The sequence below is a fragment of the Cervus elaphus genome, chromosome 16 (assembly GCF_910594005.1).
Source record: "Cervus elaphus chromosome 16, mCerEla1.1, whole genome shotgun sequence".
Classification (NCBI taxonomy): Eukaryota; Metazoa; Chordata; class Mammalia; order Artiodactyla; family Cervidae; genus Cervus; species Cervus elaphus.
The window spans coordinates 22,036,069-22,061,962 of NC_057830.1; the positions used below are offsets into that span (position 1 = coordinate 22,036,069).

At 44.8% G+C, this 25,894-nt stretch overlaps 1 pseudogene; it reads right to left on the bottom strand.

The window, feature by feature from the left end:
- The window catches only part of LOC122710031, a 132,714-nt pseudogene extending 109,806 nt beyond the window's left edge, over positions 1-22,908 (bottom strand).
- Between the last annotated feature and the right edge of the window lie 2,986 nt (positions 22,909-25,894).

Sequence of the window (25,894 nt, forward strand, 5' to 3'; positions counted from 1 at the left end):
TAAGTGGAGAATGGGCATGTGGTTCAGTTTTTCTCCTAGATATCCAGCCATCTGTGCCTGGATTAAACCAGCTGTGACCCTGATTTCACTATAGTGGGAACCAGGGAGTCTTCACTGAATTTTACTTGAGATTAATGCCGTCAGCAATCAAGGGAGAAAGCAAAACAAAGAGATAATTTCATTTGTGGAGGTATTTTCTACATTAAACAGTACCTTCTTTTGAAAACCCTTGGAGACACCTCTCTGGTCTCAAGATAAGTAATAACTAAATTGCTCCTTGGAAACTGGTTCATTTTTATATTGCAAGCTTTATGAATTATGTAAGTAACGGTATTTTCTTCTTGGATTAGTCACTTGATAGCTTATAGTCATACTTAGAACTTTCTCCTGAAAAGGGGGTGGGATTCCATTACATGCATTTTCTATACTCATTCCAAGTCTGCCTATGTCATATTTCCCTAACCTTGGGGCTCTCTATCCTCACTGACATCATTCTGGGTCAAATACATCTCTTCCCTTGCTTCAACTATTGTAGCTGCTGTTTTATTTGTCTTCCTCCTTCCAGTCTTACCTTTATTCCCCAGTATATTACCTACATTAGCCAGAATAATCATCTGTATTAGTTATCTATTGCTACATAACAAATTAACCCCCAAATTAGTGGTTTAAAGCAACACATATTTGTTATCTCATCATTTCTGTGGGTCAGGAATCTAGGCAAGGCTTAGCTGGGTGTCTCTGACTCAGGATCTCTCAAAAGTTGCAATAAGTGTTGGCAGGGGCTTCATCACTTGAAAGCTCAACTGGAGAAAGGTAACTTCCAAGCTCACTCACATGACTGTTGGCAGGAGACATCAGTCCCTTCATGTGTGGGTATTTCCATAGGGCAGCTCACACCATGGCAGCTGGCTTTCCTTAGTGTGATGAGGGAGAGACTGAGGCATCAAGGATGAACTCCACAGTCACCTAATCTTGGAAGCATCAACCTATCCCTTTTATCATATTTTTTGTCATTAGAAGCAGTCACTAAATCAAGTCTGTACCTGAAGGTAGAGGATCACATAGTATGAATACCACAATGCATGGATCACTGGGGCCATCTTGGAGGCAGCCTACCACATGTCTTAGTACACAAAGCTGAGTGTACTTTGCTGAAAACATTTTGGTAGCTCCTTAGTGCTCTTCAAATGAAGTCCAAACTCTTTGACATGACTGACAGATCTCTCCAGCCATGGCTTACCCATTGGTCTTACTTGGAGAAGCTCCATTCCTGACCCTTTTATTTATTTATTTATTTTTCAGGATAAAAAAAGAAAATGGACTCCATTTAGTTTCATCTTTTCTCTGTCCCAGAGGAGATTTACAAAACCTAGCAAACTTATCCAAGAAGCGTGAAACAGAATGTTGCAAATGTCACCAGAGTAATGTACAATCTAGAAATTGATTTCTGAATAATTTACAATTGTCTATTACTGGACTGAAGTGAGTAAAAACAGTGAAAATGGCTAGCACTTATGACTGTGGGTTGGGTTCTCCTTGGAGAGCTTTATGAGTACTACCTTACTTATTCTTAAATCACCCTGTTCTCTCGTCCTCCCCAGTTCACAGAAGTTGGGCTCACAAAGGCTGGCTTGGAGCCCTCTCCCCTAAGCACTACACCTATTTCTGTGGCTGGTGTGTGTGGACACGACCTGGCAGGTACTGCTGGGACTGGTGACTACTCTCTGGCTTTCACAATGCCCAGCACAGTGTTCCATAAGCGATTTGACCCTTGAGGACAGCTACTATTGCCTACTTTAGGCCATACATAACATTTTGAGACAGAGAGTGGAAACAAGGACATTTTGAAATATTTTTAATGTGTATTGGGATTTCATGAATTTGACAATAGAAAAAGATTTTTGTTGTTGCTTATTTTACTTTTCCCCATAAGTAATCTTTTTGAAACAAGGGCATTTTTAAAATATTAAAGTTCTTTTGAACACAAATTCTGGTGTAGGAGGATTTTTTCAGAAAGTTTTCAAGCTGATTCTTTTATTTTCTGCAAAAACATTAATATAGCCAGCAATAAGAAAGCTGTTGTGAATAGATCAGTGTTGGAAGATTCTGCCATCGGTTGTCTGTGCAGGGTGACTTTAGCTTTCTCTTTAGCCTGCTTCTTCTTTGTTCATCTTTTAGCAACCATGACTAAGTTTTGTGGATTATGTCAGGTCATTTCCAGCTGAAGGAGTGACGCTGAGATGGAGTTGATTTGGAGTCAGCTAAGGAACCCTCATAGAGCTGGGTAAAGTGAGGAGCTGGCACCTAGAAGCCCCACAGAGGGAGGGGTGGCTATCCTCAGGGGCTCCCAGGAAGGACATCACTCCTGCATAGAAAGTTGGAGAAATGAATGTTCCCATCTCAAACCCCAGATTTCTATGATCCAGTAGCCTTTACTCCTTTCCCAGCCCTCATTTAAATCTATTATTGCTAAAATAACTTCAATGTCATATGGTAAGAAATCATGCTTCCTTTTCAAGTATTAGCCTGCACAGTTTTTAGAAAAGAATGTCTCTAAAAGATCTAGGTCTCTGATAGCAGCCACTCACGGGTCCAATCATTCCAGAAGCAAGTTTTATCTTATGTGATTTGGAGCACTGGGGACTTTCTGACATTTTCAGCTGCCTCTCAGCTTTTTGACACATGTTTCATATAAGTTTTAACTTTTTCACTTATTTCACCTTATCCACCCATCCAAATGTTTAATGAGTGCTTTATTAATGGTGACTGATTTTTGCAAGTTAACATTCACTTTGCAACCCTGAGCAGCAAATGGAAGAAAACAAAACCAAACTTGTCCTTCTCCAGAGAGCACAAGTTCAAACCAGCCTAGTCAGAATCTAAGTGATTGATCCATTTGCCAGGTAAAAGCCTGGCTTTCTCTCTCTTGAGGAAAGTGTTAGTTGCTCAGTCGTGTCCGACTCTTTGTGACCCCACAGACTATAGCCCACCAGGTTCCCCTGTCCACGGACTTCTCCATGTAAGAATACTGGAGTGGGTTGCCATTCCCTTCTCCAGGGGACCTTCCCGGCCCAGGGATCGAACCCGTGTCTCCTGCAGACAGATTCTTTACTGTCTGAGCCACCAGGGGATCCCCTAGGGTAGCTTCATCTTCTGCTGAACACATTTTCAAAGTGACTTTAAGAAGCTTATCACATTGGGGACCAGACAGACTCCGTTGTCGGGGGCACATCAGACCACCTGACCCCCATGCTGGGATAGCTCAGCCCTGCGTGGAGTCTCTCTGTCAGGTTTCTTTGTGATGTCTGTACCCCAGGGCTGCTTGAAGATCAGACTCCCCTGAAACACTGTACCCAGCTCCTGACTATCATGATCTCTTCTTTTCCTTCCTCATTTCTTAGTGGCACTCTATGCAGAAAGGATTTAGCTAAAAATCTGTTTGAAAAATGTACTTTCTTGCACACCTTATTGCCCTTGGAAAACTAACCCTTCATGTCTACACATCCCAGTTTACAAGGTCCAGTCACATGACCCAAAACAGTGAAGTTAAGGCCAGTGCCCTCTCTAAAGAGGAGATGGGGTTCACAGGTGCGAGGAGACTCAACTAGGGCTGTGTCTCCCATGTGTGGCAAAGCCATCGACTGAATACAAGCTCGTTCCTCTGCACTAGTAGTTTCTGGAAAGCAGAACTCACTCTGTCCAGGGGTCCAGGGTTTGGTCATATCTGGCTGAGTTCTCACTGCCCTGGCTTCTTTGAGCCTCCTTCCATGAGGGCCAGGGGAAGGGGAGGGATGGAATTCGAGGGCTGGGGCAGAATCAGGACACAAAACTATCAATGCAAACTTAGGTTAAGAGTTTTCTTAGACGTGGAAAAGAACTCGCATTTCAAAAATTACACATTTTTAAAGTTGACAAATACTATCTATATCATAAAATCATAAAAATAGCATATATTTTTATTATTTCACTTTTGAAATACTTCAGGAATTCTTTTTTTTTTTTTTGCTTTGGTAGTAATTTGCATCTTTCATTTGGAAACAGCTATTTCTGAAGGATAAGATTCACTGAAATCTCTAATTTGTGTGTTGCTATGTGAAGGTGGTGGGGCTTCCCTGGGGGCTTAGTGGTTGAGAATCTGCCTGCAATGCAGGAGACATGAGTTCGATCCCTTGGTTGGGAAGATCCCCTGGAGGAGGGCATGGCAACCCATTGCAGTATTCTTGCCTGGAGAATCCCATGGACCGAGGAGCCTGGCGGGCTACAGCTTAGAGGGTAACAGAGTCTGACATGGCTGAAGCAACTGAGCACACATACATGGAAGTGGAGGAGCATAAAATATAACTTCATATATATAGATGCAGTTGTTATTTGTAGAGCTGCTGTGCTTTTTGCCCCAAGAAATAGGAGTTCTGATAAGTGCTACTGCACATGATTCTTATTAAAAAAACTCTACATTGCATCTATAATTAAGTATATTGCATTTTAAGCATTTTCCTGACCAGAGAACACTTCTTTTTTTACAGGCATTACTGGAAATGGCCTATGGTTTAAAGCATAATGGCTGGGAGAGTTCTCAGAGACTAGCTTCTGGCTCTGCGCCTCTCCCTCCTTGCTTCTCTTCTGCTGCCCACGGTGCTGTAGGAAGTGATCCCATCTGCTTGTCAAGACATTGGGGGATTGACCTCTTGGGCAAGGGGACATTCCAGGAAGTCATTCCTGCACTGGAATGGTTCCCAATAAGGCAGCAGCCATATGTGGAGGTGACTAAAATCATGAAAATATGCCTCCAAAGCTGAAATTCAGCATTCATCCAAATCATTTTCCCATTGGTTGGATCTCAAAGCATTCCTATTCACATGATGCCCTCTAGCTGGAGGAACAGTGGGAGAGAGAAGCTTTGATGTTTTCAGATCTTATGGAAGCAGAACCTTGTGAACATGTTGCTCATGCAAACAAGGGATACAAATTGCTTTCGCTCCAAAATGGTCTTGTTCCCAAAGGGGCACAAGTGACCTATAGGGCATGCTAAATGCAGGGAGGGTATTATAGGCTGAGTCATCCCCCACCATGTTGAAGCCCTAACCCCTAGCACCTCAGAATGTGACCGTTTTTGGAGATGAGACCTTTAAAGGGGTGACTAAGGTAAAATGGGGCTGTTAGTGTGGACCCTAATCCAATGTGCAGTACTCTTACAAGAAGAGGAGATGAGGACACAGACACCCACAGAAGGAAGACCGTGTGAGGACACAGGGAGAAGATAGTCATTTGCAAACCAAGGAGAGAGGCCTGAGAAGAAGCCAGCCCTGCCACAACTTGATCTTGGACTTTCAGCTGCCAGAGCTGTCCGAGAATACATTTCTGTTGGTTAAGCTGCCCAGTCATGGAGTCCCATACAGACTTACACACTTATGGGATGTGACTGCAATGCTCCAGGTTGTAATGGAAACTTGCAGTTGAGTTGTGGTTGAATTTATTTGGTTTTTCAAAGTGTTTATTGAGTGATCTACCATCTACACTTTCTCTACACTATGCCACTACACTTAGTGCCAGCCTTAGAACATGACATAAAAATCTCCTGTCTTATGACATAAGATGGGAGTATAAGGCAGAAAAATCCTTGCCTTAACTTATAGTCTAGTGGGAGGACATAGGTATACTAAATCAGTAGGAGTTTAAGTAGCTTGTGTTACTTACTCTAGATCGCCGGAATAGAGAGGGCCTGGCAGTGGAAGGCCTCTTTAAGTAGATGTCAGAAAAGAATTTTTTGAAGCCTTGACCTGTAAGAGGAGCCATGAACAGCATGAAGGAGACGCCAACACACAGATCATTGAGAACATTATTCCAAGAAACATATAGTACAAGACTCTAGGGAGAGAGGAGAATTATAGAGGGAAGTGGAAGATGTTCCGGGCACCCTCTGAGGTTTGATAACCAGAGTTGACATTGAGCCAACTGCCAAACTTATGAGTAGGGCCATTCTAAGTCATCTAGCCCCAGGCATTCTGCCCTCTGGCCTCTACTGTGTATGTGAGTGGAGCAGGGATCCATCATATCTGCCCTGACTAGAAAAACTGCACAGCTGACTCACAAAATTGTGAGAAATAATCAACATTTGTCATTTTAAGCTTAAGTTTTGGGGTAACTTGTTATGCAACAAGAACTAGCTGATACAAACTCATAAAGATGTCATGAAGAGTGTCAAGATGACTACATTTAGAACAGTGTTGGGATATAGCCCATGTACAGTAAATGTTAGTCATTACTGATATTAGGTTATGTGTTGGTAATTTTTGTTTTGTTTTTAACTGTGAGCTCTTTCTTGGCAGGGAGCAGTTTTTTCTCTGTGGGAGCTCCATGAGCCTGAGATTGTGGAGCTGTTCCTACAGAAGGCTTGATGCTTATTACTGCCAAGTCACCATAGTGGTTTTATGTTAATTTCTCAGCTTATGATACCTGCACTACGTGGCTCATGTAAATTTTTGCATAGCATAGATTTGGTTTTTCAATCACTTAATCTTTTTCCCATCCATCCAGGGTTCTGGACATGTGGCAAGTTTCCTTGCTCCTTCCCTGGACCAGTGGTGGAGTTTTGTCTTCTCCTTTGTGAGAAAGGATAATCACCATTCCATGGGGTCTCACCCAGGCACCTCAGCTCCATCCCCAGCCTGTGTGAGTGTTAATTACATTCCCATGGTGGTTAATCCCCACTTCTGCATTAGAGGCCAAAGGCCCATGTCCAGGACTGTCTTGGGCCACCTTGGACTATTTTCTGAGAATATTCCTCTTTATTATTTTGAGCTAGGCTATGCATTTTAAAAGGCAGGATGTTAGTCTATCATTTCTATCTCCATGGGCTTTCCAGGTGGTGCTAGTGGTAAAGAACCCCATTGCCAATGCAGGAGACGTAATAGTCACTGGTTTGATCCCTGGGTCAGAAAGATCCCCTGGGGGAGGGCATGGCAACCCATTTCAGTATTCTTGCCTGGAAAATCCCATGGACAGAGGAGCCTGGAGGGCTACAATCCATGGAGTCACAGGAGTCAGACACGACTGAATGACTGAGCACACAGCACATCTGTTCTCATAATGGTAGGAAATCCAAGTCTTCCCAGTATGCCACCTTTCTGGAAGTCACCAGCAATCTCCTTTTGGCAGATCCAGTGGGACATCCTTCTCTTTGGATAATTGGAAAAATAATTTCCAAAAATTAATTTTTGAGCTGAACACTCCTGTGACTCAGAGGTATCTTTTAAAAGGCTGATTTAGAGTTTTCTTGCAAACATTTCCCTGAGAAAGTTACTAATTAGTAATCTAAAAAATTCTCTTCAATGTTTAAAAGAGGTAAACGTTGTTTGTAATAGATTTTTTAATTCTGAAAAGTTCATGTCAAAAAATTAGCTTCAAAAAAAAAAGTTAGCCTCCTTCCTCAGTGATATCTCTCCCCACTCAGCCCACTTCTGGCAGTTATCTCTCACGATTTAAAGATATGCCCATGGGCCTTCTCTGGTGGTCCAGTGGTAAAGAATCCTCCTTGCAGCACACAGGATGTGGGTTTGATCCCTGGCAGGGAAACTAAGATCTTACAAGCCACAGGAAACTAAGCCCTAGCACTGTGGCTACTGAATCTGGCCCCCTCTGGAGTCTGCAAGTCACAACTTCTCAGCCTGAGCCACACCTAAGGAGTTAATGTGCCTCAAGAAAAGAACCTGAATGATGCAACGAAGATCCTGTGAGCTGCAACTAAGACCGAACGCGGCCAAATAAATAAATATTGAAGAAAAGATGTGCTCATGCATCTTTGTTTTCTTTTTCAGTCTCAGCTATTACTTGTTAACTATCCATCATGAATTATGGGCATTTCCTCCCTCCGACCCCCATGTATTATCACTACTTGCTCTACCACTTTCCTCTTCCTATTCCGCCTGCTAAATATGATAGCTATATTATACATTTTTTTATTTTATTGATTGCTTTAACTAACATACTTAAATATTTATCTTCCATTTTAGTAACTTGTCAGGACATCTTGACCCCACCTAATATGAGATAAAGACTTCCTTTCTCCATCATCTACTTAGTTTTTGTCAGATACATTTTAATATTTAGTATATCAAAGTTGGCAACATGTATATTGTTTTGCCCAAATTTCTATGTTGTGGTTGGTCATAGATTGGCACTAAAATTTGGGAAAAAAAATCACCTCGGTATCATAAGTTTGATGTCTTTTTTGTTTACTATTCAGGCCAAGATCACATATTTTTCTCTATCGGATTCTGTGTACTGTTAGAAGAATATTCTTGCTCAAAAATCAAATACATTTTCTTTTATTATTTCTCATCAACTGCTTTCTCTTCGAAACATGACTATCTTTAGAACTCCTACTCGTCCCCTAGAGTTTTTATTGACTTTTCTTCCTTTCTAAAAAAACAATGTATGTAATTTGTTTGTTTGTTTATTTCTCATATATTTATCTGACACTTGGTGTGTTAGGCAACTTTCTGAGAATAAAGAAGGAGATAAAACAGGCCCAAATCTCTGCCCTTTCATTTATTCTGCTAGTGGTAAAGGTAACCAATAAACAGAGAGGTAAAGTAAGTGGCAGATAAGGAGATAAGCATTGTGAAGAAATACACAGCAGGCAGCATCTAGGCAGTGCCATGCTGATTGAAGCGTCTGCAGTTTTCAAGATGATGATCAGTGCGTTTCCTCCTGGGACGCTGTTCTGCTACTCCTTCTTGTAGTTGGAGATTCACTTCTCTTCAGTCTTGTTCTGATTTCCGTGGGGTCAGGGGCACATGCTGAGTCCACTGCCCGGCCTTAGAAGCCCTTGTCCTGGTCCATTAAAGGTCAGCTGTTCCCTCCCATGTTGTCCCAGAGCCCTCTGGCCAGCTCCAGTTGCAGAACAAGTTATTTGGCTCTGGTCTGGCACTTTTGAGGGCTGGACAGAAACCAAGTGTCCCCATCCTTTGAGTAACACCGTCCCATTTGTCCAAGGCCTTTCAGCCTGGCTTTGACATCTACATCCACTTCGGTGGGGTGAGGAATGTGGAGCAGCTGTTCATGCTAAGCATCAGTTGGGTAAAGGGACACTTTTGCTAAAATAGGTTCAGCTATGGTGAAACTGGTAGTTTTCTGAGATATGGTAGGTAAGGGTAGCAATTTTGGTATGGTATCAAATTCATATAAAACTGTGTTCATTTTTCCTCTTTCATGATCATAAACACCATTTTAGAGCCCGAAAACATTTAAAGTGCCAGCCTCAAGGATGTTGTAGATGAATGGGTTTACAGTGTTTCAAGGTTTCTTTCAGACAATATTGCTTTCTTTTAGAAAAACATGACAAGATGGGTTAATCATGGTGATTTCTATTATCTTACTCAGCGCTTTTCATACTTTCCACATTCTACATAATAAAGGTGGCTAATTTTAAAATCAGAACAGGACTGGTGGGCAGGCCACAGCTCAGCAGTCCTTCAACTGCATTGTGATTTCATTACAATTTTGGGGGTGATTCAAGACCCACAAGTGCTCCCCTCTCCTTTATTGGGGCTTCCCTGATAGCTCAGCAGTAAAGAAACCACCTGCCAATGCAGGAGATGTGAGTTTGATCCCTGTGTTGGGAAGATTTCCCTGGAGGAAGAAATGTTAACCCACTCTAGTATTCTTGCTTGGGAAATCCCATGGACAGAGGATCTTGGCAGGCTACAGTCCATGGGATTGCAAAGAGTAGGACATGACTTAGGGACTATACAACAACAACATTTAAGCAAGAAGGACATTCAGTTCAGTTCAGTTCAGTTCAGTTGCTTAGTCGTGTCCAACTCTTTGCGATCCCATGGACTGCAGTACACCAGGCTTCCCGGTCCATCACCAACTCGCAGAGCATACTCAAACTCATGTCCATTGAGGTGGTGATGCCATCCAACCATCTCATCCTCTGTCATCCCCTTCTCCTCCTACCTTCAATCATTCCCAGCATCAGGGTCTTTTCAAATGAATCAGTTCTTTGCAGCAGGTGGCCAAAGTATTGGAGTTTCAGCTTTAGCATCAGTCCTTCCAATGAATATTCATAACTGATTTCCTTTAGGATGGACTGGTTGGATCTCCTTGCAGTCCAAGGGACTCTTAAGAGTCTTCTCTTGTGCACACCAGGACCCAGGAGCGGTGACCCCACAAGAGATTGACCCAGACTTGCCCGTGAGTGTCCAGGAGTCTCCGGTGGAGGCGTGGGTCGGTGGTGGCCTGCTGCAGCATTGGGGGCACTGCGTGCAGCGGGGCATGCATGGGACCTTTTGAAGGAGGACGCCATTATCTTCATTACCTCCACCATCGTTAGGCCTCAGGTCAAATAGCAGGGGGAACACATCCCCCATCAACAGAAAATTGGATTAAAGATTTACTGAGCATGGCCCCGCCCATCAGAACAAGACCCAGTTTCCCCCTCAGTCAGTCTCTCTCATGGAAGCTTCCATAAGCCTCTTATCTTCCATTAGAGGGCAGACAGACTAAAATCCTCAATCACAGAAAACTAACTTATCTGATCACATGGACCACAGCCTTGTCTAACTCAGTGAAATTAGGAGCCATGCCATGTAGGGCCACCCAAGACGGATGGGTCATGGAGAGAGTTCTGACAAGACGTGGTCCACTGGAGAAGGGAATGGCAAACCACTTCAGTATTCTTGCCTTGAGAATCCCATAAACAGTATGAAAAGAAGGATGTTAAATCTAGATAAAGAGGAGACATGCATATGTTTTTGCTACTTATGAAACTCCATCTGACAGAGTTTGAATCTATGTTTAATTCAATAAAGTAACATACTATTCTGTGATATCCCAGAAAGTAGAGAAAGTAAAGAAAAATAATTCAATTAGTAGGCAATATTTTATCTGAATTGTCTGAACAAAGTGCCCTTTAGTTTGTTTGAGTTTTAGATAATCACAAAAGCAACAGTAATATTGTCTTTTTAAAACAAAGAGCGAATAGAAATGTGAGCCTCTACAAACCCCTTCTTCAAAAGCCAGGGCACCGTGGCTAGTGTGAGCACTGCTTGCCCAACAATTAAAGCATCACTGGTCTGGGCCAAGCTCTGGAGTTACATGTGTTCAGAAGATTACTGTTCCCTCCCTTAAAATGTTTTACTTGTTTTTTTCAGAAGTGCCACACAGAGACAGCGGGGCCCCTCTCTTCTTGGTTTTTCAAATTGACATGTGTCTTAGGGAGGAGGCAGAGCTCCAAACTCTGTGTCACTGTTGGTATTTAAGGCTGCGGACCTTAGATGGTGACAACAGATTACATGGCCAGCCTGGTCCCTCGTGGGTGTGGACAGTGTGCTCACTTGCAGAGAATGACTCACTGTGGGTTTTACTGCCTCCGGGCCGGGAAGCCACTCAGGGCTTTGATGGAGGCTCCCGAATGAGGATGGATGAGATGAATCAGAGGCTGAGTTCCCCCACGTCCTCCTTGAGCATCACAGAACATTCCTCCAGCCAGTGCCCTAGATGGAGACAGGTTTTGCTCTGTGGCTCCTTCCCAGCTGTGAAGTGGTTCTGACCAAATCATCCATCCTAGTGTGACATACATGCTCCAGCCTGGCATTCTGAGGGGAGGTGTTCTAAAGCAGAGACAGAGACTAAAGGACTTGCCCCCAAATATGCAGGTGTGATCAGAACCCAGGGTGCTCGGCTCCCACTCTGCGCCCTTCCCTTCTGCGTCCATGCTCTAAACCACACAGGGAAGCAGGGGCTGAGGGAGCAGGGTGACTGTAAAATGTGAGGAACTTCAGGGCAGAGTCTTCTAAAAATCTTGTTGCAAAACCCTAATTATAAAGTTTTGTACATTCTGTTTTCTATTTGAGTGAGAAACTGCACAAGGCAAATATTGCTTCTGAGACCCTAAAATGATAGCCGCAAGTTGTGCAGTTCTCAGGTAAATGGCCTGGGGATCCCTGACCGCCATCTGCAACTTCAGGGACAGTTTGGGGTCACCTTTGCAAAGCAGCATCAGTTCATAGTATGAGCAGTCTCTCTGCATTGTAAGTACCTGGGTGAAGGAAGGAAGGTGCGGAGAAGGGAAAGGCTTTCTCTAAACGGGCGACCAGGGTGAGCCTCACCTGTCACTAAGGTGGAAACTCCCCGAATATAGCCATGAGGGTTACCATGCCAACTGCACAACACGTGCGCAACAGACATTTTTGTTTGAATGTCCATTGTTGATTTTCAAGATACCAATAGCAGTTTCAGAGGACAAAGGTGTCCAAGTGCTCATTTAGCTTGGGGAATCCTAGGACAAACAGTAAGCAGGGTTTTTGGTTGCAGTCCTCTTAGCATCTGTAATGTGCTATTGTGTGTTACAAAGCTGCAGGCAGAGCATGCCTGTGTATCTGACCACACATGCTTGGAAGGAGAGGACAGGTAACTTTTTAGTAAAGGAAAGAGGTAGAGTTTTAGAGTTAGAAGATGTAGGCTGGCATTTGTCCCTTACTGACCACTGTGATATTGGAAAGTCATTCTTGTGTACCCATTTGCCCATCTGAGTAAGGGAATGGTTGTGGCAACGATTTGTAACTTTAACTCAGCATGTAGTGAGATGCCTAGAACAAAGCAGGTGTTTCATAAATGGTAAGTCTTGAAAATGTAATCTCTGGGTCCCAGAGACAACCAAGAGGTCCAGGGTCACCCAGCTTTGTCCTTGGTTTTCTTGTCTCCTCCAACATTCCTTATATTGCACTATGCTGACAGACAATAGAAATTATACGTGAACATATTTCTCTCATATGCAAAACAAATCAAATAGAAGTTGCCAGATGTTTCTCTTTCACAGAAGAATGAAATTAATGGCTGTACATCAGGGCTCAAACCTAAGATTTAAGGAGGGGTTGCTGAATGTGAGCAGCCATAAAAACTGTCTAGCTCGGTATTTCAGCATTCCAGGGCTGCCCAAACCACTGTTTGGTCACATCTGGTCTCCATCAGTCCTGAAGTGTTACATAAATACACGCCCAGTTTAGAGGGTGAGGAGGCTCTACTGAGACAGCCCAGGCTTTGTTCTGCGTCAGTTCTGCAGGGGGGCCAGGAGGCTGCCTCACGGCCCTGGTCAATGCCCTCTCAAGGGGACAGGGAGCTCTGTTCCCCAGAGCAGCAGGGGGCGGGGACGACACACAACCATATCTATCCATTCCAGCTGCCCAGCCTCACATCAGACACACCTTCCGTTAGAAGGCTCTGGAAACAGACAGCTGCTGTAACTCAGCTCTGAACTTAGAGAAGAACAAAATGCTTCAGGGATCTTGTGGGCTCCATCCATCCATCGAGCCATCCGTTCATTCACACATCCATCTACTCATCCATGAGTCCATTGAAACATTCATCCATCCATGCCCATCCCATCTACTTATTCAATGAATACGAATGCTTTACATGTATAAACTAACTATTCTAGGCACAGGAAGTCCAACAGTAAAGAAGTTGGACATGGGGCTGACCCTTGTGCCCAATTCTGGAGTGAAGAGCCGCATTAAGTCATTGCACAATTATTTATCGGCCAGGGTGACAAATTCCCAGAAGGAGAATTACAGAGTGTAATGTGAGACCCTTCCTAACTGGGAGGCCGGAAATGACTTGCATGAGCACAGAGGACGTGCAGGGGGGCAGCTTCGAAGCCCAGGCTGCAGACCCTGGATCCACTCTGGCCATATGCTTTTTGTGAGGTCTATTCTGCTTTCTCTTAGTCCTGCTAGGTTGACTGTTAGTTTTTCCCCCCAAAAGACTCCAAAACAAGGCTATTCCTTCTCTAAGCAAAACTATTAAGATGATCCTAGTATCAATTTCCCCAAGCAATGTAACTAAAGGGTAGAATTTCATAAAAGCAGAGTCCCTGATTGGAGAAGGAAATGGCAACCCGCTCCAGCATTCTTGCCTGGGAAATCCCATGGATAGAGGAGCCTGGTGGACCACAGCCCATGGGGTTACAAAGAGTCGGACACGATTTAGCAACCAAACAACAGCAACAGCAAAGTCCCTTATACCACAGTGAAGGAAGGACGGAAAAGTAGGGATTCTTGTAAATAAGTGCCCTGGGCAGGAGTCCTCTGTCCCCACGCCTGAGGCTCTGTTGAAGGATCACAGCCTCAGCACTGTGTGTTTTCTGTTTTAAAAGGGATGAAACCCTGTGCCAAAATCCAAAACAAAATCTTCTCTACTTCCCCTTCACTGACACAAACAGAAAGGACCTGGTCAGCCAGGAAGGATTTAAAACTTCTCTGTTAGTGAAGTCAGAAAAAGAAAAACAAATACCGTATATTAACGCATTATATGGGCAATCTGGAAAGACAGTACCGACGATCCTATCTGCAGGACAGCAAAGGAGACACAGACATAACAGACTTTTGGACTCAGTGGGAGGAAAGGGTGGGATGACAGGAGAGATTAGCACTGAAACATCTACATAACCATATGTAAAACATCTACATAACCATATGATGCATGAAGCAAGCTGCCCAAAGCCAGTGCTCCATGACAACCTGGAGGGATGGGGATGGGGTGGAGGAGGTGGAGAGGGGTTCAGAATGGAAGGAGGGACACATATATATCTATGACTGATTCATGTTGATGTATGGCAAAAACCATCACAATACTGTAATTATCCTCCAGTTAAAACAAATAAATAAATTAAAAAAAAACTCCTTTGTTTTATGCCCTGCTCCTTGCCAGAGGAGGGGGGGTGAGGGTGGGGAGGGAGGCAGAACTATTTCCCACACACACACCCAAAATCGTGGTCCTGTTGCCCATGTCCAGTGGCCTGATTACGGCCAGGCAGGGTTCAGCTCTCTTCTCAGATGATCAGCTATAATTATACACTGGAGGTAATTACACTGGCCTTGTTTCGGCTCTCTGTAGCTTTGCTGGGGTCTTGAAGAAAGGGAGACTTTGGTTTTGTGCTACTGTGTAATTTCTTTGTAGGGACAGGGTGTTTTGGCTACTCCCAAACTGGCTACCTGGACCCGAGTGTCTCATTTCCTGCTGCGCTGAGTAGCAATTACACAGCCAGAGGGCGGCTTCTAGTGGGTTTATTCGTCCTCGGGACATGCATTTTCTGAGACAGAAGAGTTCCTCTGTCTTCTGAAAGCAACTCGGGCATTAAATACATCAGACTCCTCCCATGAATATCTGCCTGGGAAGAAGGAAACCATGGTGTCTGATGGGCTTTGAAGCATTGGACGGGGGTGTGTAGAGGCATAGATGCGAAGGAGCAAGGGAAGGTGGTGGGAAGATGGGAGTTTGTCTGCAGGTGAGACTTGCTTAGGGCCTCACTCCCTGCAGACAGAGCCAGGGGCAAACTGCATCCCCAACTTTTTAAAGTTTAAATCATGCGAAGATTTTCACCCAAGTGTCATGACAAAACACTGGTGTGTGTGTGAAGATATTTGCAGGGCAAAGAGCTTCACCTCACATGCGCTGCCAGGTAGAGATGGATGGATCCTGAGGTCTTTGTGAGATACCACATAAGCGGAGAGAAGCGAGGTGTTTTTGAGAACAGGAGTTGAAAGGGACCTTTGACACCCATCCCTCAATTTAGGGGGAGGAAGCTGGCTTGTCTCATGTGAGAAAATCCCACTCCTATGCCTCACCCCGAGCAGTAACCCTTTAACTTGGGGCTGTAGAGCTGATTCCACAGCTCAGCCCTGTGCTTCTCTGAGACCGTGAAACAAGGATCTGTCACTCGGTGTTTGAAATCTGAGAGCTGGAAAGAAGGCTGTGCTTTCTCCTCGTGGAGGGGTGATGCCCATAGAGAGGTCACCAGGATGCCCTCATTGGGCCCCTCCTGTGGGATGTGAGCTCGGCTGGGTTGCCCTGTTGCAGGGGGGTGAGCAGGGTGGGAAAGCAGTTCGCCTGTGAATGTCAGGACTGGTGCCTCTCTCCTCTGTAGGGCCTTGTGCTGAAAATGAGTGATCAGAAACAAAGTAAGATTCAATCAGGCCATGCTCCCAGGGGAGGGGTCACCTAGACCCTCTTTCCCAGCTCTGTCAAACCTGCACCCTTGGTGAAAGCTATCTTTCAGCCCGTAAGCTCTCTCACCAGCTCTCATGGTCCTTCCTCCTCGTCCTTCCTATGTCCTTCTCTCTCTCTGTCTCCATTTTCTGAAACTCTCAAAATTCTCTACATTCCACAGCCTTTCTAAAATTTCCAAGGATTTGCATTAAATGCAGCCTCAGTATTTCCTTTATTAACTTGGGCCCCTCTCTATGTAAAAATGAGCACTTATTTCTCTGATTGACAAAGGAAGAAGCAATAGACAAAGGTGGTGCTTAAACCCAGACAAGTGTTGGGTTTCCCAGGTGGCTCAATGGTAAAAGAATTCGCCTGCCAATGTGGGAGATGTGGAGACGTGGGTTCAATCCCTGGGGGAGGAAGATGCCCTGAAGGAGGAGATGGCAACCCACTCTAGTATTCTTGCCTGGGAAATCTCATGGACAGAGGAGCTTGGCAGACTACAGTCCATGGGGTGGCAGAGAATCAGAAACAAATGTGCACATACTGTCAACTTTACTGGTTGTTTTTCAAGATAATAGTTCGGTTTGCTTTCCACATTTAATATCCTCTCCAAGACATTTTGACCAACTCTAACTCATAGATCAAGTCCTAATTTTACTGAACCTCTGTCTCCCCATTCCTTCCCTTAACAAACCTGTGGGGATTTCTCAGAGGGTAGAACTCAGATCTGAGTGTTTAGTTGTCTTTACCAGAAAACAGACCTGATTATACCAAAAACGCATGTGCCTCAAGGTTCTCCCACCTCCTGAGCCTCCAGGACAGCTCAGGGAGTGGTGGGAAAGAGAGAAAAAGAAAAACAAATGTGGGGCTTGATCTGGAGACTCAGTCAGGGGACCATGATGATGACAAAGGATGGGACAAGTGGGTCTTAACAGGCAACCTTGGAGAGAAAGGGCTTCCCTCATGGCTCAGTTTGTAAAAAATCCACCTGCAGTGCAGGAGACCCTGGTTTGATTCCTGGGTCGGGAAGATCCACTGGAGAAGGGATAGGCTACCCCCTCCTGTATTCTTGGGCTTCCCTTGTGGCTTAGATGGTAAAGAATCCGCCTGCCATGCGGGAGACCTGGGTTTGATCCCTAGGTTGGGGAGATCCCCTGGAGAAGGGAAAGGCTACCCACTCCAGTATTCTGGCCTGGAGAATTCCATGGACTGTACAGTCCATTGGGGTTCCAAAGAGTTGAACATGACTGAGCGACTTTCACTTTCACTTTGTAGAGAAAGTCAGGCTTTATGTACCTCACTCCAAACACGTTTTACAATAGTAACACTTTAACCACCAAAAAGCAGCCTAGGGCAGTGAAACAGGACTTTCAAGTTTCATTGATTAACAGCATGTTTTCCCCCAGTTTTATGAGATATAACTGACATGTAAGACTGTGTAAGGCTAATGATTCTACCTGCATATATTGTGAAATGATTTCTACATAAGTTTAGTGATGGCAGATTGACAATACTTTAAAAAAAAAGTTCAAACAACAAAACTGTTTATTTTTATCTTTAGTTCCTAAGAGAAGACAGTTTAACATACAGAAGTGTAAAAAGTACAGAACTTCAGAATGATGAGCAGCATTTATTTATTTATTTTTACGTTTGGAATCAAGATTGCCGGGAGAAACATCAATAACCTCAGATATGCAGATGACACCACCCTTATGGCAGAAGTGAAGAGGAACTAAAAAGCCTCTTGATGAAAGTGAAAGAGGAGAGTGAAAAAGTTGGCTTAAAGCTTAACATTCAGAAAACTAAGATCATGGCATCTGGTCCCATCACCTCATGGGAAATAGATGAGGAGACCGTGGAAACAGTGTCAGACTTTATTTTTTTGGGCTCCAAAATCACTGCTGATGGTGACTGCAGCCATGAAACTAAAAGACGCTTACTCCTTGGAAGGAAAGTTATGACCAACCTAGATAGCATATTAAAAGGCAGAGACATTACTTTGCCAACAAAGGGCCATCTGGTCAAGGCTATGGTTTTTCCAGTGGTCATGTATGGATGTGAGAGTTGGACTGTGAAGAAAGCTGAGCGCCGAAGTATTGATGCTTTTGAACTATGGTGTTGGAGAAGACTCTTGAGAGTCCCTTGGACTACAAGGAGATCCAACCAGTCCATCCTAAAGTAGATCAGTCCTGGGTGTTCATTGGAAGGACTGATGCTGAAGCTGAAACTCCAATACTTTGGCCACCTGATGCAAAGAGTTGACTCATTGGAAAAGACCCTGATGCTGGGAGGGATTGGGGGCAGGAGGAGAAGGGGACGACAGAGGATGAGATGGCTGGATGGCATCACTGACTTGATGGGCATGAGTTTGAGTAAACTCCGGAGGTTGGTGATGGACAGGGAGGCCTGGCGTGCTGCGATTCATGGGGTTGCAAAGAGTCGGACACGACTGAGTGACAACTGACTGATGCTGGATTTTAGTTGCAGTTGTAGCATGTGGAATCTAGTTCCCTGACCAGGGGTCAAATCTGGGCCCCCTGCATTGGGAGCATGAAGTGTTAACCACTGGACCATCAAGAGGTCCCTGAACAGTCTTTTTTTTTTTTATTCCTTTAGGATTTTTGTTTTACTTTACTTGTAATTGGAGGATAATTGCTTTACAATGTTGTGTTGGTATCTGCCATACAACAATGTGAATCAGCCATAAGTATACGTATATCCCCCCTCTCTTGAACCTCCTTTCCACCCCTCCATCCCGCCCTTCTAGGTTATCACAGAGCACCGGGGTTAAGTTCCCAGTGTTATATAGCAATTTCCCACTAGCCAACCATTTTACATATAGTAATGTATATGTTCCTAAACAGTTTCTTAATAGATAAATTTGTCTTTTTGAAAAACTAACATATTGTCCATATTTTGCTGGTTTTATTATGGACTCATAGAGAGTCATTGCTGACCACCACTGGTTCTGTGCTGGATCCTTGGCCTAGAGCAATGAGGGGTCTCAGCTTCAGTGCTAAAGACAGTCAGTGAATGGTCCCTTGCTGATCGGAACACTGCATTTGAAGGGATTCTGATGTGGGGTCCAGGCTCCACCACTATTAATTAGCAACACATATCAGGTGCATTACAGTGATTTTGAAATATGCTCACAATCCTTTGCATTCCTTTCAGTGAAAGGCAGAGTACTCTTGTGGGCCGGCCTTAGCAACTTGTTTCTGACAAATAGAATGTGACTTCTGAACACTCCCACTTGGAAGCCAGCTACCATTGTGTGAGGAAGCCCATGGTACATGAGGAGGCTGTGTTCTAACCTATAGCCCTGAATGAGGTTGAGGACTGAGCCAACAGCTAATACTACCACTGGTCATGGGAGCAAGAAGCTTGCAGACGATTCCAGCTGCCAGAGCCAAGCTGACCCAGCTGAAAATGAGTGAAACATAAATAAGCTGCCCTACACATATTGCAGATTTGTAAGTGAAAAAAAAAAAGTCAGTTTTTAAAGTCACTAACTTTGGAGGTGTTTACTTATGCAGCAGTAGAAAACCAAAACAGTCACATTAGAGTCTGGAGACCTCTCCTCCCAGGGGCCTTGGTTCTTGGCAAGGACACAAAGAATCTGAGGTCTCACTCATTGCAAGAAAGTTTACTGAAGATAAAGAAAGAACAGAGAGAACACCTCAAGAGAGAGGTGGGCCAGGCCAAGGGAGGCAATGGTCCTGGCGGGCTGGGGTACACAGTTTTTAAGGCAAGGTTATTTGCATAATTCAGGGGGTCATTGGTTGACAGTCTTGGCTGACAATTGCAGGTTATATAACAAGATGCCCTACCATGCACGTTCTTCCCATAATTCAGTATCTTATAATTAGCCATATATGTTCATGGAGGACTTCCCTGTAGCTCAGATGGTAAAAAATCTGCCTGCAATGCAGGAGACCCAGTTCGATCCCTGGGTTGGGAAGACCCTCTGGAGAAAGGAATGGCAACCCACTCCAGTATTCTTGCCTGGGAAATCCCACGAACAGAGGAGTCTGGTGGGCTACAGTCTGTAGGGTCACAAAGAGTTGGACATGACTAAGCAACTAACTGTATGTATGTATTCATGGAATATTTATGAGCAGTTAATAGGTCCAATGGCCACCAAAGGTTACTTTAGTACATGGCAGTGTGAGGTGTGTGCATGTGGCAGAGTAGGTAAAGTTCCACCAGTCTACCAGAGGGGAATTTTTCCAGGCCCCCTGACTATTTTGGAGTACTAATGGGGGTGTATTAAGGGTGGGCTGGTAAATTGCTTGGTGGGATTAGTCAACCACTGGATGTTTAGCTGAAGAAGCCACCTCTCGGTGCTCACGTCTAACTTCCTACCTAACAGTCACAGGATGAAAAGTGGCAGAAAATAGTTATCATCCCTAGTCTAGAGCATCTGAAATAAAAAACAGTATAAGTTATTTTCCTTCCATTAATCTACTTCTGTTTCCATTTGGGAATTTAAAATTTAATGTGCTCACCTATGTCCATGAAAAAAGGCCAAGATCATATTGATTTCAGTAGATTACACTCAAATTGACCGATGCTCTTTGTTGAGTTTAACTTCTGCCAACCCCTCTGAAATGGTGCAGGGTGGCCACGGCAGATTGAACATGCTCTGGAGACAGAAAGATCCGGAGGTGGGACCTCTTGGGGTCCTTGCCCACTCACCAACATCCTCCATGTCAGCAGTTGTCACTGGCAACTGTATTCTGCTTCCCAGTAGATTTCACCAAGAGCATCCATCCTGAGATTAAAATGGGGCCTGAGAATTCCGGAATTCAGAAGAGAGGAGTTCTACATCCAAACACCCAAGGACGAGCTCCCAGGCCAAACTTCCAGACAATTTTAATGGCCCTTTCCTGTGGTTCAGACATTCCTCAGAAATTCCCTCTCTCCAATGACCCATACTGACAAGTGTGAAACATACCATAAGTGTGATTATTCCTCTGTGTGTGTGTGTGTACACATGAAAGCTTCCCAGGTGGCACTAGTGGTAAAGAACTTCCCCGCCAACACAGGAGATGTAAGAGCTGCGGGTTCCAGCACCAGGTTGGGAAGATCACCTGGAAGACGGCATGGCAACCCACTCCATTATTCTTGCTTGGAGAATCCCATGGACAGAGGAGCCTGGCAGGCTACAGTCCATGGGATCGCAAGGAGTCAGACACAATTAAAGTGACAGCATGCATGCACGCACATGCACACACATGTGTGTGTATCTGGTCAAGCCAGTACACTCATTAGGTGCTGAGTGTATGATGATGGTGGAGATAGCGGTCCAGACTTCGAGAGCTCAGAGTGGACACTGTCAGCATAAGTGGCCCAATTTAAGTGTGACGTAGGGAAAACAGGTGAGTGGCTGAGGACAGCATTCTGGAGAACATGTCCTCAGTGCTCCTTTCTTAGAGATGAGCTGAGTGAGCCAGGAGGAGGCACCAGGGAGAGTGGGGCTCTGGATGAATGCCCACGTGCCCAAGAGCACAGAGGCTGGGAGCTGTTCACCATGGCCAGGAGCAGGGCTCCCCATGGCCTGAAGCCCATCAAGCAGAGACCACGCTGGGAGGGAGAGGGTCAGGAGAACTGCTCAGCCCTAGACAGTGCAGGCTACACTGAACTGGAAAGGGGGGTTCACTGGGTCCCCAGGGGTATCCTACCATCTCCTGCTGGAGCTCCCACTCCCACCCTATGATCTAAAGAAAAGAAGAGTTGACAGCCAGCAAAAAGAACACTCCCATATCCAAAAAGCACTTGGTCATGGATGGACATTGAAACCTCTTGGTCCAGCTTGCAAAGCCCTCCTGTTCTGAGCCTGGGTACCCTGAACCTTTGTACGCTATGGCTGGTGCGGACCGGCTTCCACTTCAGCTCCCGAGCCTCTCACTCACCATTGTGCCACCCATCTGCATGGCAGCCCCCAAGGATGTCTTCCCCTGGGAGCAATGCCACAAGGCAGGCTTGGGTGGGGAGGATGAGGCAGACACCCAAGGGCCCTAGATCACTCTTGTACATTCTTCTGTTGTCACTTCCCCCTTCTGGTTGGTGTTAGGTTCTGCAGTGACACCATCCCCTGACCCTCTTCCTTCCTCTCTATACCCAACTCCAACTCACGCTTAGGTCTGAGGTCCAAGGTCACCTCTCGAGGAAGTGTCTTCCTGGATCCTGAGGTACAGATACACACAGTACTTTGTACCTTGCACACATCCCAATTTAAATTATAGTTCTAAAGCTACAATAACTCATTCACTGGTGAGGTCTAAGTTCTGAGAAGAGTGTCTGGTGCCCAAGAGAAACCCAGCCGAGTGTGGGGCCAGGTTCCCAGGTAGCTCTCTTGTAGAGCACTCTTGCACTTGGGCGAGAGCTGGAGCATCCTGATCTCATGCACAGGGACCTTGTGCGCATTCTCTCACTGAGGAATACATCAGTGGTGTCTCATTCTAGATGGTTGCTAAAGAGAAAACATCCTGCATCCCACGATCTGCCCTCTGGACACCAGACGGGGCTAGAGGAAAGCTGGTCACTTCTCTTGGCATCGCCTGAGGCAGCTTCAGGCTGGTGGGGCCAGAATTGAGGCTTGTGTATGTGACCTGGGCTGTCAGTCAGGACTATCCACACGTGCCCTGAGCTTCCTTACTCCAAGTCTGCAGTATAGGCAGGGAGAGAGACCCTGGATTTGGACATCAAAACATTACTTCCTCTATATTTTACCCCCAAGGCAGCCACCAAGATCTGCCTAGGTTCAAGGAAAATAGGGTGGTTCAAGGGAGCATAGACTCCATCTCTTTTTTTACATAGTGGCAAAATATGCATAACATCAACTTTATCATCATCGACATTTTTGTGCAAGGTTCAATGGCATTAAGTACACTCACATTGTTGTGCAGCCATCGCGACTATCCATGTCTAGAACTCTTTTCATCTTCCCAAACGGAAACTCCACACCCATTAAACACTAACTCCTCTAGCCTTGGGCTCACCTCTTGCTAGGAGCAGTGGGTTCTGGAAGCACCACTGTGGCCGTTTTTGAGAAATACAGTCTACCTCAAATAATCCAGTAATCAAGGTGCGGTCAGGAGCCATAAATAACATGGGCATTTCCCACTGTGAGTCTTGCCCTACTCAATGAAGAGTTACAGTCCATGGCTTTCTTTTTCTTGGTACCCAATACTCATGCTGGGCTCCTGGTATCTCAGATGCTCAGTCTTTTCATCTTTAGAAAGAGAAGGTAATGTATATGCTCCCTTCCAGTTATAAAATTCCATGGTTCTCTATCTCCATCCCGTCTTAAACTGCAAAACATTCTTGAAGTATGTTTTGTGCTTTAATATTTTAAATCCTGGAATGTGAGGTCTTTCTCTCATTACGGGCGCTTTTCAGAAGTTGTTTTTATTACAACGCTTAGAGCAGAGATTTACCGGGCAGGGAAGAGCGGGGTTCTGACAGCTGCTGTGGCCCTTCGCTTTGTTTGGCCACGCAAAGTAAATTCCACTAACTGGGTTAATAAGGGCAAGGTGCAAGCCACCAAGAACCTTGCCATTGGAAGTTTTACTGTGACCTTAGCCATCCCTTTAGAGCCAGAGCTTCAAAGAGGAGACAGAGATAAAGGAAAGAAGGTTCCCAAAACTGAAGAGGCCACAGTATCTACCTTATTCACTGACTTAGTGTCCATCACTCTCCTTTTGGGGTAGCCAATTGGGAAATGCACACATCCCTCTGCCTCTAGGTCTGACCATCACTTCATGTGCCAAAATTCATATGAAAATATATCTTTCAGAGAGAAATATGAAGCTTCTTTTAAAACAAATCAGTCATGCTTTCAAACCTTTAGAATCTAAAAAATAGCATTAAGTGTGAAGAGGTGAAATATGAAATAGATTTACCATTTCTGAAATAAATACATTTCCATGCTGACAGCAACCCAGTTCTAGCTCTCCACACAAACATCAAAAATAGAAGTGGAAAGGTTCTGAAGCAGCTTTGGAAATGTTATCATGCAAAAAATTGTGAGTCGACTTCGCTGTGAAATTGATTTTCTTTGAAAGGGAAAATATGACTTTCCTTAAAAGTTTATTATTTTTTTATACTCAGTCAGAGTCCCCATGACCCAGCATCCTGTCCTGCATTTATTTTTTTAAAGAGAGACTTCAGTCCATCTGGGATTTAAAGCAGAGTAGCAGAACCAAGCTGGGAGAAAAACAGATTTATTATGGGCTTCATTATCTCTGTTTTATGGGAAACCCCCCTCTACTGTAACTTCAGAGTAAGGGAGATGGATGAAGAGCCTCATGCAAAAGATACACACTTTCCAGGGGAGAGGGGGATGGTATTTTGAATGCCTCATTTTAGAACCAGAGCCTCCTAACGAACCACCTCCCACCTGCTTTGGATGCTGTGAGGTGAAGAAAGTCCTCCTGCAGCTGTTGAGTTTCTGGAACACTCTGCAGGGAAACTTTGCTGCAAGAAACTGGACCAGACCTTATGCAGTCACTGCATCTAAATTATAAACCAACTAAAAGATTACATCAAGCCACTCGCCAGTCATCGCACACACTTCCCTGGTTTAAGCCGGCTTTGTGTGAACTTGCTTGGGGTCAGTGTAGCAAGAGTGAGGCCCCATTCAAGTTCCCAGCACCCATGTCTTTGGGCTCAGATGGCTGGTAAAAGGTCGACAATCTAAAGTCTCCCCGGATCCTGGAACATAAACACTGCATAATAAGAATTTTTTTAAAAAAAGATGGTTTCCATCATTTTCCCAGCTGTCGGAGTTAATGGGCTGCTTCTCTGAGAACCAGAGAGATTATCTATAAGAGGAGATACAGATGGCCAAGTGTGACCCCCAGGGGACACAGCGCTGGGCCTTTTGGCACAGCTGTTTCCTGATTCACTTTTCTTCTTTAGTAAACACTTCTGTGAGCTGCTGGTTTGGAAGAAGAGCTGGACTGTTGGAAACCCTTTGATGTGCGGGGAGAATGAAGCTGGACTTGGAATTCAGTGACTTCAAACACTAGGTTGAAGAACTTCTCCAATTCCAGTAGAGCTCATGGATTGAAAAACTGAAAGCAGGACTTGGCCTGTGAACTGCGTCTGGACTTTTGTGTGGAAAGACCCCAAACCCCATGCCTCTACTCTAGTCCACCCCATCCTCCTCCAGATAATGTTTGTCTAAAAGAATAAGTGGTTTATCTGGGGCCGGTTCTAATGGAAACATTTCCATTTGGGGTTTCCATAATTATAGGCCAGACTCTCTGCTGTAATGTTCCCATGAAGGGATTGAAGTCTAAACATGAAAAAGAGATCTTGGAAATGCCTGGGAACCAGGACTTGTAACAAGAGTGAAGTGGAAGTGTCTTTGCTCAAGCTCGCTGTGTTGGAAGTTTGTTCTGGGAAGCAGAAAATGGTCCTGATATGAAAGCCACTCCTGGCAAGGTTAGAATCGAGGCTGCGAGAGGGTCTCATCTGCAAGTATAATTTGAGTGTTATCATGATGCATTTCACCTTAAGCTGGCGTCAGGGTAGAAGCAGGCATGCCTGTGGCTGGAGGCTGGTTGGCCATGAACTCAGTTAGTTACCCCTGTGTCTGAGTGCTGGGTTGGCACCTGTAAATTGTTTGGGGGAGGCGATGCTGCCCTGATTTTGCACCTATACAAAAAGGTCTATAGGCAAGTACTGTGCAAGGGGGCCCCCAGTCAACTCTGAGAGTCAGATATAACTTAGCATAAACACACAGGAGACAGCACAACTTCCTGCTCTTTTGCTTTCTTGCTGTAACATAGTCTCAGAAGTATTTTTCTTTTTGTGAATCTGCTACAAAAGATCAATGAACCCATTCTCCTATCCAGGGAACCCAGCACCTCTGCCAGCCTAGAGGAATGGA